This window comes from Puma concolor, chromosome D4 (assembly GCF_028749965.1).
Source record: "Puma concolor isolate L17-30 chromosome D4, mPumCon1.1.hap2, whole genome shotgun sequence".
NCBI lineage: Eukaryota > Metazoa > Chordata > Mammalia > Carnivora > Felidae > Puma > Puma concolor.
In genome coordinates this window covers 79,316,775-79,336,832 of record NC_141679.1, presented here as the reverse complement: position 1 = coordinate 79,336,832, position 20,058 = coordinate 79,316,775, and the positions used below count along the sequence as shown (strand labels likewise).

Below are 20,058 nucleotides of genomic sequence, written 5' to 3'. Positions count from 1 at the left end.
GAAAGAGAGAGACAGAGACAGAGCATGAGGTGGGGGAGGGGCAGAAAGAGAGGGAGACACAGAACGTGAAGCAGGCTCCAGGCTCGGAGCTGTCAGCAGAGAGCCTGACGCAGCGCTCGAACTCACAAACCGGAGATCATGACCTGAGCTGAAGTCAGATGCTTAACTGACTGAGCCACCCAGGTGCCCCACAAGTGCCCTTCTTAATACGCCTCACCCATTTAGCCCATCCCCTCACCCACCCTCCTCCATCAACCCTCGGTTTGTTCTCTGTAGTTGAGAGTCTCTTATGGTTTGTTTCCCTCTCTTCTCTCCACCCCCTTCCCACATGTTCATCTATTTTGTTTCTTAAATTCCATATATGAGTGAAATCATATGGGATTTGTCTTTCTCTGATTGACTTATTTCACTTAGCATAATGCCGTCTAGCTCCAGCCATGTTGCTGCAAAGGGCAAGATTTTATTCTTTTTGATGGCTGAGTAATATAATTTCTAATGAGTAACATCTTCCCCTCCATGATCCTCACAGCTCTAAGCATGCCACGCAGATGGTGCACGTGAGCTTATATTTAATACAGGCATCAGCGGGCCTTTCTGGAAGCAAAGAGTGCCATTTTAAACAAGGCATAGTCGTCCTTGAGTCCACGTCCCTCCTTGAGTCCAGTGAAGCAAGTGTTAGTAATATTTTCTGTCTCTCCTACCCTAACTGTCCAAAGCCCAAATCTGAGCTCAGATATTTAATATTGATACAATGATGCCCTGATGAATGACCACTTAGGAAGATTGCACTGACTATAATGATCCCCAAATTTCAGCGTCATAACAGTGTAACAATTCTATTTATCTCTCACATGATATTCCAATGTGGATCGGGTGGTTCTCCTCGGAGGCTCCCCTCTAGGTGGTAACTTGAAAATCTGGACTCCCTTCTTCCTGTAATGTATGTATCCTAAAGATGTGTCCTCTGCAGGTCTCTGTAGAAGAAGAAAAGGAGGACCTGGACGTGGCTGAAGATTTTAGGAGCCGGGCCTGGCTGTGCTGTGCATCCCTTTAGCCCATCTTTTATTTCCCAGATAGAGCCACATGGCTGTAGCCTACTGAAGTCTTACTGTATGCCCAGGAGGAGGAAATGGAGTATGAGAATATTGTGGCTTCTTTTCTGGAAGCAGAGCTGAAATGGAGCCTCAGTATGTCCAGAGTCTGTTCTCACTAGATGGAAATATCAGAATTGTTAACCTGTATACCCGTGGGAACCAACTTTATCAACTAGAGTATGGTGTTGATATGCAGTTTTTTTTTTTTTTTTTTTTTTTTTTGCTTTTTGTCTTACAGACACTATTTATTTCAAAGTGACTTAGGTCGGCATTTCCCTCCCCACCACCACTGACATTGAGGGTGTTTCGTACATTTGTGATACAGTTAGATTCTCTTGCCATGATGTACATTCCTTGCTGGGATCCCGCAACCTCTGAGATTTTTTTTAGTTTGCATATATTACGATTTGCTCTTCGTGCTATAAAGCTCCGTGGGTGTTACTAATGCAAAATGTCATGTATCCACCATTACAATATAATACAGAGTAGACCCATCTTTCTAAAAATCCCCTGTGCTTTACCTACGCAACCCTCCCTCTTTCAGTCTCCACCTAGTTGACTCAATAGTCTTACCTTTTCCAGAATGGCACATACTTGAAATCATACAGTATGTAGCCTTTTGAGACTGGATTTTTCATTTAGCAGTATGTACTTAAGGGTTATCTGTGTCTCTGATGGCTTAGTAGCTTATTTCTTTTTTAAAAAATTAATTGTAGTATAGCATACCATGTTTTATTAGTTTCAGGTGTACAATATAGTGATTCAACAATTCTATACAGGATTCAGTGCTCAACATATTCAGTGTACTCTTCATCCCCTTCACCCATTTCACCCATCCCCCCCCCCACACACTCCCATATAGCTTATTTCTTTTAAATGCTCCATTTTGGAGTGCCAGGGTGACTCAGTTGGTTAAGCGTCCAACTCTTGGTTTGGGCTCAGGTCATGATCTCATGGTTTATGGGTTCAAGCCCAATGTCAGGCTCCACACTTACCGTGTGAAGTCCGCTTGGGATCCTCTGTCTCTCTCTCTCTCTCTCTCTCTCTCTGCGCCCCCCCCCCCGCCCCGCTCACTCTCTCTGTGTCTCTATCTCTCTCACAATAAATACATAAACTTTAATAAATAAATAAGTATTCCATTTTATTGATATACCACAATTTGTTTATGTACTCCCCTATTGATTTGTCGCATTGACCTATTGAAGGACATCTAAAATGTTTCTGGTGATTGTAATATAGCTGCTGTAAACATTCACATGCAGATTTTTTTTAACAGTTTATTTATTTTTGAGAGACAGAGATAGAGCATGAGCGGGGGAGGGGCAGAGAGAGAGGGAGACACAGAATCTGAAGTGGGCTCCAGGCTCTGAGTTGTCAGCACAGAGCCTGACGCAGGGCTCCAACTCATGAACCATGAGATCATGACCTGAGCCGAAGTTGGACGCTTAACTGACTGAGCCACCCAGGTGCCCCCACATGCAGATTTTAACTGGACATGTGTTTTCAAACCACTGGAGAAAAAACCTAGGTGTGCAAATGTTCGATGGCATGGTAAGACTGTATTTGGTTTGTCAGAAACTGCCAATTGTCTTCCAAAGTGGCTTTTGCCATCGGTATTCTTAGCAGCAACAAAAGAGAGCTCCTGCTGCTGTATATTCTTACCAGCATTTGGTATTGCCAGCTTTTTGTAGCAGCTATTCTAAAAGGTAGGCATCCTTCCACAGCTTCAACTATTCTGGGGTCACAATGAGAAGATTCAGCCATGGTTCACAGATCCCCCATGGAATACACAGTATTTGCTCTAGGCAGGGGTGTTGGGGGTAGCTGGTAAGGTGATGATGTAGGATGATGTAGGGAGAGATGATTTTCCCCATGATGACTGGATGAGCAATTACAGAGTTAGGCTACAGAAAATCCTCCTGCACTAGAAGTCTGAAAGATCAGCTGGTTGAAAATTCTGCCCTGACTCTATTCCTAAGGCACTGCAACCAGGCCTTTGCCGTGGTCTCGTCTGAACTCATCTCCTGTATACCTCTTTGAAACACAGGTCTGCTGCTAGATCAGCTCTGTAATCTTTCACATGGCACAATTAGCTGAGTAAAGATAAACAGATCTAAATCATCACCTAGAGCACCATAATCATAGAGGGATTCCAGGGAAACACAAGAGACTTCTTCTTGCAGAAACAGAGACATCAATCACTAAGGAGAGGAATGAACTCAGGGAAGAGGATATAACAAATAATTAGATATAACAAATAAAATAATAGACAAATAATTACAACTTTATTATAGAAATTAAATTATCATGAGAAGTAAAAAAGAGAGAGAGTTAACTTCACTGAACACCGAAGCGTTTAGGTTTAGAGAAATAATATAAAATAACATGAAAAAGAATAAGGACTAAAAGTGATCAGAAAGAAAAATGTAGTGACACATTCTAGAGGAGAGAAAACATATGGATGATGAATGTTCCCTAAAAAGAGAACAAATTAGACCAAAAAAACACACCGATATGCTTATAGTAATGTGACAGAAAACATAATGAATTAAAGAAACACCTACATGTATCAAGTGAAAGGGCACAACTGGTCTTGGGAAAGTGGATTAACAAAGCCAGACAAGCAAAAGCATATCAGCTGTGAGACACAGCCATATAGGTTCTTAATTTTCAAAGATAAAGAATGCCTCCTGAAGGCACTTGAGCACACAGACAGGATCCCCTAAAGAGAAGGGAATGAGGAACACTCTGGCTTCTGTTTCTGTCTAGACAACATTCACTGCTGGCAGACAGCGAAGCAATGCATACAAGCAATGTCTACTCTGGTCCAAGGCAAGGGAAACGTGACCCAAGAATTTCATACCATGCCAAATTGGTGTTCAAGCATAAACGCACCCGAAAGCCATTTTTATACATGGTAGAACTCAGAGGAAATGTCACCCATGAGCCTTTCTTGAAAAAAAGGCATGGTTATACAATCCAGTCAACCAAGAAATGAAGCAAAATAAAATGCATAGAAAGGAAGAACTATAGAAGCAAAGTTCTTACGCACTCACTTTATTTTAATGTAGAACTAAGTTTAAAGAATTGTGAGAATTTTGGTTGCAGTGCAAAATGTAGCTCCTCTAAGCCATGAAAATATATATGAACATGAAACTAACAAAAAATTGAAGTGGAAACATGGGAGGTGTAAAGACGTGTGTCTGTGTGTGCATACACGGAGCTAATTTTTCTTATTTTCCACCACGGTGGGAGGATTCCAAAAATATTACTTCTACTTGTTAAGTGGAGAAAAACATATTTAGGCATATTATTACTAACTATAAATATAACCAATAGGGTGTTTTAAAAACTCTTTCCAAAGAATCTTCCAACTTCTCAGAGGAAAATGAGAGACACAAGATGAATCAAAGAAGGGCATGTCCAAAAGCAAATTGTAGAAAATCTAATGGGCATAAAACTAAGAAATTAACATAAGATAAAATGACAGAACTGAAATGAAACCCACACATACTATATAATTACAATGGGCTGAACCCACGGATTATTCAAGAAGACCACTGTATTGATTCATAAAACAACATGAAGTTAGAAGCAGTTTGAACAAGTGCCTTTGAAAGATGACAGTACCGAATGAAGACCTACTATTCAAACAAAAACATACCGGGAATTAAGTTGCAAGCATAGAATAAAATCAAAACCAGGGGGAAAAAAGAATGAAATAAGATAAAGAAGGGGGTTTACTAATGATACAACAATGGGGATCTTAAAATCATCACTTGTTACTTCCCTAATACCACAGCATCCATATTAAGGGAAAAAATGTAGAAAATGTCAAAATTACAAAAAACAACATTGACAGAACTTAAACAATTTTTTTAATGTTTATTTATTCTTGAAGGAGACAGAGACAGGGCATGACTGGGGGAGGTTTAGAGAAAGAGAGAGAGGGAGACACAGATTCTGAAGCAGGCTCCAGGCTCTGAGCTGTCAGCACAGAGCCAGATGCGGGGCTTGAACTCACAAACCGTGAGATCATAACCTGAGCCGAAGTCGGAAGCTCAACCGACTGAGCCATCCAGGCACCCAGACAGAGCTTTTTAAATGAACTCTCATGGGGCGCCTGGGTGGCGCAGTCGGTTAAGCGTCCGACTTCAGCCAGGTCACGATCTCGCGGTCCGTGAGTTCGAGCCCCGCGTCGGGCTCTGGGCTGATGGCTCAGAGCCTGGAGCCTGTTTCCGATTCTGTGTCTCCCTCTCTCTCTGCCCCTCCCCCGTTCATGCTCTGTCTCTCTCTGTCCCAAAAATAAATAAACGTTGAAAAAAATAAATAAATAAATAAATGAACTCTCAGCTTAAGAAAGACACTTCAAGTAGAAGGAAAGAGATAAAGAATTACTTAAATAACTAAACCCATGAGGCAGATATTAATTCTATATCAGAGGATAGTAAACACCTATTGTTTACAAGTGCCCATTGGACATTTATGTATTTCAGTCTTGTATTTCTTTACTATTAAAACTTCAATAATTGATCAAAGGTAGAAATTGGAAAAGTCATTTTATCATTAAAAACTCAGAGAAGTGAAAAAACAAAACCTCAGAGAAATGGCTTAAATTATTAGAAGTAAGATAATGTAGGGGCGCCTGGGTGGCGCAGTCGGTTGAGCGTCCGACTTCAGCCAGGTCACGATCTCACTGTCCGTGAGTTCGAGCCCCGCGTCGGGCTCTGGGCTGATGGCTCGGAGCCTGGAGCCTGTTTCCGATTCTGTGTCTCCCTCTCTCTCTGCCCCTCGCCTGTTCATGCTCTGTCTCCCTCTGTCCCAAAAATAAATAAACGTTGGAAAACAGTGTGATTTTCCTATAAAAAAAAAAAAAAAAAAAAAAGAAGTAAGATAATGTATAAGATGATTAGTCAGAATTATTAGTAAAGTTCAGTAATACTTATAATTATGTTATGTTAATATAAATTTAAAGTAAGAAAATATCCGTTATAAAAGTAATGATAAAGATTAATTTCCTAGAAATAACAAGACAGATACAAGGCCTATATGAAAAAAAAAAAAACTATAAAACTTTACTCATAATCATAAAAGAAGATTAGAGTAAATAAAAAGATGTTCCTTCTTCTTGTATAAGAAGGTCTAAACAGTTTAGGCACCCAGGTGGCTCAGTCAGCTGAGCATCTGACTTCAGCTCAGGTCATGATCTCATGGTTCATGGGTCTGAGTCCCACATCGAGCTCTGAGCTGACAGCTCAGAGCCTGGAGCCTGCTTCTAATTCTGTGCCTCCTTCTCCCTCTCTGCCCCTCCCCCACTCACAGTCTTTTTGTCTGTCTCTCTCTCAAAAATAAACAAACATTTAAAAAAATTTTTTTTTTTAAAGAAGGTCTAAACAGTTTAAAAGATCATATTTTCTGATCACAGTAAAGTCATAATGGGTTTGTAAGGACAGGGACAAAATCAGAATCCTCACTGATTCCCACCCTCTTTGAATGACCCCTAGAACAAAGAGAAAAGCACAGCTAAAAATGCTGAATATTTTAAAAATAGCAGTGATGAAAATACCATAGATAGGGCCTTATGTAATAAAGTCATAATTATGCTCAAGGAACTATTCATAGATGCATACACATTGCTATATTCAAAAAGCATGAAAATAAATGAATTAATTATCCAACTAAAAAGGTTAGGAAATGCAACATAAAATAAAAGGAAGGAAAAAGGTGGGAATTAATAAGTAAAAATCAAAATTAATGATTTTGAAAACAGAAACACAGTAGAATAAATAAAATGAAAGACAGTTGTTTGCAGGAAAAATTAGACCATCCATTATCTACTTTATTTAAAAAAAAATTTTTTTTAATGTTTATTTATTTTTGAGAGAGAGAGAGTCAGAGTACAAGTAGGGGAGGGGACAGAGAGAGAGGGAGAAACAGAGTCTGAAGCCCGCTCCAGGCTCTGAGCTGTCAGCACAGAGCCCAACGCGGGGCTTGAACTCACGGACCGTGAGATCACAACCTGAGCCAAAGTTGGATGCTACCCAGGTGCCCCCATTGACTATCTACTTTAAAGAGTGTATGTGTGTTTATGTATGTTGAGCAGGGGGAAGTGACTGGAAAAAGACAATATTGATTCCAAAATCAGATAATTAGGACAAAATAGGAAAATGCAGACACATCCCATCTCTGAATACTGATTAAAAAAAAATTTTTTTTAACATTTATTCATTTTTGAAAGGCAGAGAGAGACAGAGCGCGAGTGGGGAAGGGAGACACAGAATCCAAAGCGGGCTCCAGGCTCTGAGCTGTCAGCCAGAACCCAATGTGGGGCTCGAGCTCACGGACCACGAGATCATACCTGAGCCCAAGTTGGCGGCTTAACCGACTGAGCCACTAAGGCACCCCTCTGAATACTGATTTTAAAACCCTAAACTCCTAGCAAATAGAGTCCATCTTCACATGAATTAACACATTAACACATTATAACCAAATAGATTTTTTCTTCACCTAGGAAGGAAAGAACTATTCGAGATTAAGTATGAATTAACAGTAGTCAATATTTTCCTAAATCAAGGGGAACACTCAGCATGTGGTTATCTCAATAAATACCAAAACAAAAAAATGATCAGATTTGTCTATACCTGATTTTTTTTTGGTACTTAATAAAGTATGAAATAGATACTCCCTTAACCCTATGTCAAACAAAATGTTAATATTTTGAAATAATGAAAGCTTTTTCATTATAATAAAGAACAAGGAAGGGACATACCATATCATCTATTATTTAATATTGCTCTGGTTGTATTAGCCATTGCATTTAGAAAAGAAAATTATAGGGGCGCCTGGGTGGTTCAGTTGGTTGGGGCATCCGACTTCAACTCAAGTCATGATCTCACAGTCTGTGAGTTCAAGCCCCACTCAGGCTCCGTGCTGACAGTTCAGAGCCTGGAGCCTGCTTCAGATTCTGTGTTTCCCTCTCTCTGCCCCTCCCCTGCTCATGCTCTGTCTCTCTCTGTCTCAAAATAAATTAAAAAACATTAAAAAAATTTTTTAGAAAAGAAAATTATATAAAAGGAAAAATAGAAAATTATCATCAAATGAAATGACTCTATCATTAAAAACAGAGAAATTACTTAAATTATTAGAAGAGGATCATAAGATAATTGGTTAGAATTGTTAATACAAAATTCAATAATGCTTATATATTATATTAATATAAATTTAACATATGAACATATCTCATTTATAAAAGTAATAATAAGGATTAATTTCCTAGAAATAAACATAAGATATGTACAAGGCATGTATGAAAAAAAAAAGCCTGTAAAACTCTACTGATAACCATAAAAGAATACAATAGTGAATAAAAAGACCTACTTTATTCTTGTACAAAAAGGTGTAAATGGCTTAAAAAGTCAATTATATTAATCTAAATATTCATGGTAACCCCAACAAATATATTAATATAATATTTCACCTTAGAACTTGAATATGTCATTCCAAAATCCATCTGGAAAATAAGCATGAGGAAATTGCGAGAACCATTTTGAACAAGAGAACATGAGAGGGGCCAAGTCCCATCAGATACTAAAATGTATTACAAGGAAATAGTAGTAAAAACTATGTGCCATTGTAGCAAGAAAATACTAACAAATTAATGGAACATAATACAAATTTTCCAAATGGGCCCAAATGTACATTGAACAAATGCATTATTACAGTGTTTCAAATGTGATGGAAAGATGGCTTATTAAATAGATTTTCTGGGACAACAGGCTAGCCATTTAGAGTGAGTAGCACAGTAGAAGCTAAATACCCCATCTTTTTTTCACACCAAAATAAATTCTAGATGGAGCAAAGATCCAAGATGAAGTGGAAAACATAACGAGAAAAATATCAAAGAAAGTCTTGAGTTGGGACGGTCTTAATATACTTGGCCTAAAACCACAAACTAACGGTCTTAATATACTTGGCCTAAAACCACAAACTACCAACATATAGACTATTAACTATACATACATAAATACTTTGTGTAACATTTAGAGACATAGCCAAAATATAAACATAAGTCATGAGAATTTTATATGCAACACAGGGAAAATAGTTAATCCCCTTAATATTTAAGGAACCTTGGGGGCGCAGTGGGTTAAGCGTCCGACTTCAGCCAGGTCACGATCTCGCAGTCCGGGAGTTCGAGCCCCGCGTCAGGCTCTGGGCTGATGGCTCAGAGCCTGGAGCCTGTTTCCGATTCTGTGTCTCCCTCTCTCTCTGCCCCTCCCCCGTTCATGCTCTGTCTCTCTCTGTCCCAAAAATAAATAAACGTTGAAAATAAATAAATAAATAAATAAATAAAAGGAACCGTTACCAATCTGTAAGAAAAAAATAACTATTGCCCAATGAGAAGCTGGAAAGGACATAAAAACGTCATTCATAGAAAATGTCACTCATGCACAGACACACACAAATAGCCAGTGAACATGTATATAAGATGGCCAAAATTTCTCATAATTAAAGGAAAAAAATTAAAATAATAAGTAGACACCATTTTTATTTATCATTTTGCCAAAGAGCAAATGTGTTAGCAAGTAAGTATAAGGGGAAAAAGACATTATCATGTACCACTGATATATACATATATATGTATATATCAGCATATATATTTCCGTATATACATATATTGCAGATATATGTAAATCGTGGATATATATTTTCTGATATATCTATATCTATACCTATATCTCTATCTCTATCTCTATCTCTATCTATCTCTATATATAGAGAGAGATATATAGACAGAGATAGATAGAGATAGATAGATAGATATAGAGAGAAAGAGAGAGAGAGTCAATTTGGCCACCTCAATTAAAATTAAATATGTACAGCTTCTTTTAGCCAGCAATTTAATTTCTAATAATTTATCCCTAGATACTGTTGGTCATGTATATGTAAGAACTTTCCTAATGTCCATAAAAGATGAATCAAATTAAGTAAGGTATACTCATGCAACTCTTTATTCCATTTAAAAAACCGAGACTTTATTTTTTTAATTGAAGCACAGCTGATACACGGTGTTGCATTAGTTTCAGGTGTATAACACAGTGATTGGACAAGTCTGTAGGTTATGCTGTGCTCACCGGGAGTGTAGCTACCATCAGTCACCATATGATGCTATTACAATACCATTGACAATATTCCCTATGCTGTACCTTTATCTCCATGACTTCATTCCATAACTGGAAGCCTGTATCTCCTACTCCCCTTTACCCATTTTGCCCATCCCCCACTCCCCATCCCTCTGGCAACCACCAGTTTGTTCTCTGTGTTTATGGGTCTGTTTCTGCTTTGTGTTTCTTCATTTGTTTTGTTTTTTACAGTCTACAAAAAGATTGAGGACTTTCTTATGTGCAGTTACGGAAGGATCTTTAATCCACATTTAGAGAAAAACAAGATCAATGTTTCAAACAGTGTATATAGTATGACCTCATCTGTTTTTAACAAATTAAATAAAGGATATATACATATGCTTGCTTGTGCTTTCAACATTTCTGGAAAGATTCATACACGCATACACACATATAAGCAATCCACAGTGGTATTCTTTGATGTGTAAATGTGAAGCTGACTTTTCAGGGAGACTCTTTTTTATTATTTTATTATTTAAATGATTTATATTTTTACTGTATGCATGCATTTATTTTATAATAAAAGTTTAAAAATAGACAAAATGGTCATTTTTTCTATGAATGAGTGAGAGCTGGATAACTATATTATTTGTAACAAATATTTTTCAAAAATTTTTTAATGTTTATTTATATTTATTTTAGAGAGAGAGAGTGAACCCAAGCAAGGGAGGGGCAGAGAGAGAGAGAGAGAGAAAGAGAGAGAGGGAGGGAAACACAGAATCTGAACCAGGCTCCAGGCTCCTAGCTGACAGCACAGAGCCCGACGTGGGACTAGAATTCACCCACCGTGAGATCATGACCTGGGTTGAAGTCAGACACTTAACCGACTGAGCCACCCAGGCGCCCTGTAACAACTACTTTATACCTTATTAAATCAGTTTTCAAATACATACAATGTATTTTACAGTTGACTCCTGCACAGTACGGGGTAGGGCCTCCAAACCCCACACAGTAGAAAATCCACATATAACTTTTGACTCCCCCAAAACTTTACTAATAATAGACTACTGTTGACCAGAAGATTTACCAACAACATCAATAATCAATTAACACACATGTTATCTGTATTATATGCTGCATTCTTATAATAAAGTAAGCTCAAGGGGCGCCTGGGTGGCTCAGTCAGTTAAGCATCCAACTTCAGCATCCAACTGAGGTCATGATCTCACGATCTGTGCGTTCAAGTGCCACGTTGGGTTCTATGCTGACAGTTCAGAGCCCAGAGCCTGCTTCAGATTCTGTGTCTCCCTGTCTCTCTGCCCCTCCCCTGCTTGCGCTCAGTGTCTCTCTCTCTCTCTGTGAAAAATAAATACCCCTTAAAAAAATTCTTAAAAAAAACAATAGCGTAAGCTTGAGAAAAGAAAATGTTTCTTAGAAAATCACAAGGAAGAAAAAATACATTTAGAGTACTATAATGTATTTATTGGGAAAAAATCCACATGTAAGTGGACCCATGTTGTTCAAGCTGTGTTTTGGCTCAAATAAACTGATAGATGAATTACAAAATATTATGTAATGGTTAAAAGATCAATCCACAGACGCATGCTGGTATTTTGGGGGTTCTCCCCCTACCACTAAAATACACACAGTCTGTATTCATTCATTCAACAAAGCAACTACGTTCTAGGCAAACTGCTTACTTTCCATAAAACTTGATTTCATATTAGTATCCACCTCATCTATTATAGTTATTAAATAAGCAAAGGGCCATAAAGCTTTTAGCATAGTTCCTGATATAGGAATTACTTAAAATGTATTAACTAGAATCAAAAAGAGCAGGAAAAAATGCCAGTCACCCTCTCACTCCAGGATTATCCATGAAGACATTACAGAGACAGACAGACAGACAACCCCCCCCCCCCCCCGCCCACACACACACAGAGGGAGAGAGAGAGCGAGCAAGATCCATATAAAAATACAGGCATATCTATTTATCTTTGGAATGCAAAGTGGGATTCACATTATTTAGAAACTTGTTTTTACTCATTGGCAATACATAGCCAATATCTTCTATATCAATAAATACACTTCCACTCCCACCGCCTTGACTGAGTTCAAGCTTCCTTAGTTTTCTTGCCTGAATTTTTGTAAGAATCCCTAACCTACCTCCCTGCCTCCATTCTTTCCCATGTTCTTGTTTCTTAACTTCACAAACTCTTTAAGCATTCCACATTACCCACAGGGTCTGACTCCACCATCTGGCACACTAGGCTTCCTGGGACCTAATCCTTGTCTATATGTATGGCTTCATCTCTCATCACTTTCCTCCATGAACTTTATGCTCTCATCACACCTTCCCTAGCAAAGCAAAGTACCCTAGCACATGCCTTTCCAGAAGGCAGCATGATAGAACACACACATGGAAAGTACATAAACTTTGGATCCAGGTCAACCTATATTTTTTCAATTATTTTATTATTTTATTTTATTTTATTTTATTTTATTTTATTTTATTTTATTTTATTTTATTTTTTCATCATTACAAGTGCCCTCTTTAATCCTCATCCCCTATTTCACTCATTCCCACACCCACCTCCCCTCTGGTGATGGGATCATCAGTTTGTTCTCTATAGTTAAGGAGTCTGTTTCTTGGTCTGTATCTCTCTCTCTTTTATTTTTCCTTTGCTCATTTGTTTTGTTTCTTAAATTCCACATATAAATGAAATCGTATGGCATTTGTCTTTCTCTGAATTATTTACTTCACTCAGCATTATACTTTCTAGCTCTTTCCATGTCATTGCAAATGGTTAAGATTTCATACTTTTTTATGGCTGAGTAATAGTTTGGCTATTGGAAATAATGCTGCAATAAATGTAGGGGTGTATATATCCCTTTGAATTGGTGTTTTTGTATTTGTTGAGTTAAATACTCAGTAGTTTGATTGCTGGATCATAGGGTAGTTCTATTTTTTGAACCAATCTACATTCTAATCTTGGTTCCAACATCGACTGTAGGGTGGCCATAGAAAAGTCACCTGACCATATTTGCTAACAAAATTTGCTTTGGATGAGAGAAACTTTTCTTGTCTAAACATCAAAATAATTACTGGGCTTACAAGCCAGAACACAGCAATAATTAACAAAAAGTACAGTGTTCCCCACATAGTAATAATTGACTAAATGTTCATTCCCTTAGAACAGCTGCAGTCTTTCTCACATCTGGACTTTTCTTTTATTTCCATGATAAACACCTCAGTCCCCTTGTTAACTCTTACCTGGATTATTATAACAGCCTCTAACTGGTCTCCAAATCTCCATCTTGTCCCTTCCCTATCCTGTCTTTCAGAGCCACCTGACCGTGTATTTCTCTGACCATGTTGCTCTGGTGTTCAAAAATCTTCAGTGGTCTCCATCACCTCCAGCCTAAGCTCCTACCTTCTGCCAATACTCTTCCAGCCCTGTGGCATCCCCCCTACCTTTGCCTGGGCTCCAGCACTGTCCAGGAAATATAGTTCCCTTTTTTAATGGCATAGCAGTGATACGCCAGCCACTGCGTCTGGCCCCTTACATCTGTTTCTCTTCACCGTTATGCTCATTTTAGGACATATGATTCTGATAAGTTAAATGATTTTCTCAAGGCCATTCACCAAGTGAAGAAACAAAAAAATTAAAAATATAGATGTAGATTGATATAGATATAATCAGGCTGGCTCTAAAACTTCCATGCCATTTTTTGGACCATATAGCTGCATTGAAATACACACCATAAATTGTTTTATTCTGCCAAATGAGATATGCTATGTTTGTTAATTTGTTAGCCTGGTTCATGAGGTTCATGTGAGAGAAAGTTAAGACACAAAGTATATATGAACCAGAGTGCCAGGGGTTTGGAATACATATGGTACAGTTTGGATTCACTCCTATAGCAAGGGAGATCCTGGCACTAAATAATTACAACAGGGAAGCAAACAAGCCAAAGAGATAACCACTGGGAAGCTGAGTCACCAAAGGAGGTGGTAGCTAAGGCAGAGATGATGGAGAGGAGATGACTGAGTGAAAAGATACTTAGAATGTTGTCTATTTAACAAGTTTAGCAATTGCCTCTTGAGCAAACGCCATGCAACTGTGTGAAGTTCATTACAGCCTCCAGTGTAACTGCTAAAACCAAAGTGAAATTTGTGGTTACTATTGCCCACGGGTCTAAGTTTATTCTGTCATCATTAGTGGGGATATAAGGCCTTCCAACAAGGAAAATGATCATTTTGCTTCACTGCATTCTTATATCAGTTTAAAAGATGCCAAAGTACAGCACTCACGTGGGTATGTGAGAGTTAGGCTTCCCATTGTAAAGGGATCAATATCTGTTCTACCAGCAGCGGCTACAAAGCACCTTTTAAAACTAATAATTGTGGAAGAGCTGAATCCTTCATAATAAAATCTTTAAAACCTATATAAAATCCCTCTGTAAAGCCATTTTCCTGGGGAGACCTATAATTATCGAAAGGCAAGATGGGTGCACTGGCCCATTTCACATAAACATGGATGGTATGAGCCTTGGCCAGGAAAGCTGAAAGTAGAGAAATAAAACCCAGATGAGAAAATGAACCAGGGTCAATTTTTCTTCCCAATGTACTTTATTGTATACAAATGATAAAGCATAAACAGCCTCTGATTTCCCACCAGACACTGATGCTTTTTTTTTCCCTAAAAAGACTCTGCCTAACATTGAATCTCAAATCCTATCATTCAAATATACATATCACATTCACCCTTGGCGAATTCTCCTGCAGTTAACCCTATTTTCATGTGGCATTTTTCTTGAATTTTAAATTCAGGCATTTAGTTAGTATTCAGAATCTTCCTTTTTCTTTGATCTCTTAAAAAACCAGCGTGGTGGGGGTAATTATACCCCTCCAATCTCTGCTCAATATACTAGAGTGTACTTTGTTGTTCAAAAAAGCAGAGAAAAAAGAATCTGCCTGAGCTCAAGTTCATCCTAACACACTCTTAAGCAACTGTCCTGCTTTTAGCAACCTTTTTCAAGGCTTCATTTCCACAGGACTTGGGCAAGCCTCGTTGTTAATTCTTACCACAGGAACGAGAGAAGAAACAAAAGGCCAAAATGTCAAAATTCTATGTGGCCTGAGCAATCCATTTCATAATCTGGTTCTCAGTTTCCTTTTCTCTGAAATGAAGGAGTGGGACCAGAACTCAGAGACCGAATCATTTTAATCTCTTGTTACAACCCTGTTCAATCAATAGTGACTGTTTCAAATACTTCCTTGATTCAGTGGCGGACTCCAGGCTCAGGGGGGAAGAGTATCAAGGCTGATTAGCAATGTCTACCAAGGGCACAGGTTGTGGAAATGACAACATGAGTGCCATTTTTTTTTTTTTTTTTTTTTTTTTTTTACGTACTTGGTGTACGTATGATGCTTTTAGTTCCTGTACGATTCCTATTCTCTGTTAGAGAATAGGAGAAAGATTATCTTGGACTAAGCATGTAGATTTAAGAGTTGTGAGAAGGTGAACTCAATATTCCAGGATGAGATGACTAAAGGGATTTAAAAATAGAAGATAATCTAGAGGCCAGTGATTGAATATGAGACAGGAGATCCAGAGAGATGAAAGTGGAGATAAATATTACATGCAGGCAAATAAATGGGCAGAAAATTGAGATTAGACCTGTTGTCTACAGTTGGTTTCTCCTTGCTGTGATGCTTGAGGGACAGCTGTGTATAAAGGATCAGGAAGGAAAAAAAAACAACAACAACAACCAAAAACCTCCTGATGTCATCAAATAAAGAATTCTGTAATTCTACCACCCTAACAAATAGGAGATATTTCATGACATTCAGAAAATACTGAATAAAGGAATATGACATCAAACCAGGGGTGATCCCCTCCAGCACTACCCCCAGGGCAAATGGAAATATTTGAAGACATTTTTTATTGACGTGACTGGGGTGGGAGGCAGTGGTGCTGGCACATTAAGGTAGAGGCCAAGATGCTGGTTAATTTCCTACAAGGCAGAGAATAACCCTGTATAGCAAAGGGTTGTCCAGCCCAAGAATGTCAACGGTTGAGAAATCCTGTCTTAAAGGAATGAATGAAAGAACAAATGATCAAAGCCCTATCCTACATGTGCTCTATTGTGCTGGAGACTCCAGTATTGACCAACACACTTGATCTCCTCTTTAACCCACATCTAGGCTGCATTTCCTACCCTTCCTTTAAAGTGGGGTGGCCACATGACTAGGTTTGGTTCAATAAGATGTAAATAAAAGTGACACATGACACTTCCAGAACTGACCCATTAATAAACTTCCCAATCTCTCTTTTTCCTCTTGCACTAGCTGGATGGCAAGTTCTCCTGTGACCTAACAGAGGGAGAAGACACAAAATGAAGGGAGTCTAGGACCTTGAATGACTATGTAGAGCAAGCATCCCTTCAACTTCTGATTCTCCACATTGGATTGTACTGTACAGGAAAAATAATGTTAGGCTTTTATTTCATCAAGCCATTGAAAGTTGAAGGTTACATGTTACAGGAGTTAGCCTACTTTGAGTAGTACATCTGAAATATGACCAATTGGACTGTGTGCTATTCCCTAGCAAAAACAACAAATCAGCATTTTTTGACCTTTGTCCATCTGTCTCTGTCTCTCATGTTTTGTACATGGATACACATTTTATTAGCTTTTCTTTTAGAGAAGTTCCAAGTCTCTCTGTTCCAAGTCTAAGCTTCCCTATTCCTAGGAACTCTTTTTTTCCCATCCTTCCCCCCCCCCGACCCCGCCCCATGCCGTACAAAGCTGCTGACAGTCTACATTAGTAGCTATCCTATCACAAAAGCAGAAACAAGGGGATAAGTTTCTTCCCTTTATGTATCAGAATTTCTGGGATCCAGGAAGCATCACGACTCCATAATAGATTATAGGGTTCTTGAATGACTTAAATTCAGAAGAAAGAAAACTTAAGCACTGTGCTAGTCTCTGTGGGTCATAAAAATGTGTTATATACATGATTGCCTTCAAAGAATTTATATTCTGGTAAAATAAATTAGAACAAAAACATAAAGAGCTATGATAAATACATTATAAGGACAAATAAATTCCTCTAGAAGTTCAAGAGAGAAGTTCAAGAATATCATATGTAGTTAGAGACTTCAGAAAATAATAAATTGAAGCAACGTCCTTTCACATGGGTTTCAGGAATAGGTAGGTTTTGACAAATGAGCATGGGGTGAGACATGAAGCCATTGAAATGCCAATTACACTAGGGGGCAGCGGGAAGTCTAATTGGCCAGAGTCTAGAGCAGCACCATCCAATAGAAATATATGAGCCACAAATGAAAGCCAGGTGCAATGTTTTTCAAGTAGCCACATTAGAAAAGTAAACAAGAAATAGGATAAATCAATTTTAACAGTATATTTTAACTCAATATATCCAATACACTATTATTTCAATGCACTGCAAATAAAAACATTAATAAGATACTTCCTTTGTTTTTTTCATTGTACATCTGTGAATTCTGGAGTGACTTTTACATTTATAGCACATCTCAGTTTGGAGTTGGACGTGTCTAGTAGTTATCATATTGGACAATTCAGGGCTAGAAACCATGTAGGTAAGAGGCCGGGACTTTGTTCTTGAAATAACCCACATGGCCTACAGTACAATCATTTGCACAGTGGTACTCAGCGCGGTCTGTTGGGAAGAATTGTTTCCGTAAATGCTTCCATGGAAAACGCAGGATTATGAAGCTTCAGAGATAGACTTTTCTGCTGTGATATAAAAGAATATGATGTACTATGCAGGAAGTCTTAATTGGTTACCCCCCATCACCTTTCCTGAATGCCAGTCTCTGATACTTGACTCTGACATTCTAATGCCTATTTGTCTGTCTTCTTAGCTGTATGAGATATATTGCAGCAAAGTCACCAACAGCACCCTGGGATAGGAGGTCTTAACATTCTCAGACTTGCCACCAATGTCACCAACTTTAGGCCCTGAATGATGTGCAGGTCTTCTGGAGTAAATCCAGTTGCCCTAAGGGTTGTTTTGGATAACTTCATAACTTTTGGAAATTCTGAATTAATTTTTATCAAAACCAGTGTCTGAATTTTATTTTTCTAATTTTCAGTTTTGGTTCTGCCATATATATATATATATATATATATATATATATATATATATATATATATATTTTTTTTTTTTTTTCTTTTTGACCCAGTGCTTGTCCATTCGCCCTCGTCTTCTAAAATTGTCTGCAACTCCTTGTTCAGGGGTTCACTACTTGCTTGATTCCAAAAACATTCAAAATGACCCCCTGACCCAAGTTTCACCTCCCTTCATCCATTCTCCCCATTGTTGCTTGAGTGATATTTCCAAAAATAAATTGGAGGGTGCTCTTTCTAAAAATATCACCATTACTTTGAGACCTTCTACAGAAGACCTCTGTCAGGGAGCTTTTTTGACTCTTAATGAGGTTTTGTTTTATTTAGCCATGAACTTTACTTAATAATAATGATAAAAAATAAGATTTAACACTTTGAGGTGCCCTTTTGAGTTCATCTTAAAACCACAGCTTCCTAGGATCTCCTCCCCTGTGCACTCATTCCCCTTTATGTGAATCTGAAACAGAGTCCAAGCTTTTTGCATTCACCACTTACAATGAACTTAGATTACTTTTTACAGACTTCTATCACACCAGACTTCTTTGGTGATATGCTTACTATACTTACTGTTCCCAAATTGGAAGGAGTAACAGCTGGAAAAAAAAAATCAGTGATTCCCATGCACCAGGTACTGGGCTTCACATGCAAGGTTTACTTAATTCTTACTACAGCCCGATGGGGAACTGGGGCTAAGACCTTGCTTATAGGGTCATAGAACTGGTACATATCACGATGGGATCCCAACTTTGAGCACTAGCAGATTCTATAGCTCCAGCAGTTAAGCACTCAACTGCGTTTTGACATCTCTGTAATGTACTCATGGCCTTCCATTACCCCAGTCTCCAGGTAGCAGTACCTTTCTCATCCCAGCAGGCCCAGACCAAATGCTGCCTGCTTCATCTATGAGGCCTTCCCTGACATGTCCTGATAAATCATTCCTATTCTTTCAATCCTACAGAGGGATTTAGCAAATACTTCACTAACACTGTCTTTTACATCGGTCGCTGTCTACAAGTATTTTGCCCACTGGCTCTGAGTCACTGTTGCCTTGAATTTCAATTTCCTTTTTTTTTTTTTAATTGAAGACGAATAGAACTTACTTCATAGTGTTGTGAGAAAAAAAAGCCAATGGGAAAATATATGTGGAGTCCTTAGAAGAGGGCCCAGAATATGGGACATGATCAATACTGGTTAGCAGGTAAGCCTATTATTAACCTCACCAATATTGTCACTGAGTATAAAGGAATTTGCATTAGACATTTCTATACCCCTAATTCCTAATATCATATCACACCTTTTATCCAGTAAGGGTTCCATAAGAGTCTGGTGAACTGAATCATGGTGAACTGCTATTTTTTTCATCCCTCTTGGACTTTAGCTCTATAGAGCTCTCTTATAACTATCAGCATTCTGCTTCTTTGACCTCACAGAAATCTTTATGTTTTAGAATTCTTTTAGAATATCTCTGTATACTTATTTTAAATATGCTAGCTCCTGCTTATTGTTTCTTTCTTTTCTTTCTTTCTTTCTTTCTTTCTTTCTTTCTTTCTTTCTTTCTTTCTTTCTTTTCACTTTCCACTCCTCTGCTCTGCTTCTATTTTAAGGACTGAAAATGAAGTAAGGAATAAGAGAGGTTAGTTTCCATTTATGTGTAGTCTTACTT

At 38.2% G+C, this 20,058-nt stretch overlaps 1 long non-coding RNA gene across 1 annotated transcript; it reads right to left on the bottom strand.

The window, feature by feature from the left end:
• Positions 1 to 392: 392 nt before the first annotated feature.
• LOC147575022 (uncharacterized) lies at positions 393 to 19,779 on the bottom strand. Its single transcript, XR_015243342.1, has 3 exons — positions 19,690 to 19,779; positions 1,110 to 1,209; positions 393 to 974 (listed from the first exon to the last, which is right to left on the bottom strand). It is a non-coding gene; the product is annotated as an uncharacterized LOC147575022 (long non-coding RNA).
• Between the last annotated feature and the right edge of the window lie 279 nt (positions 19,780 to 20,058).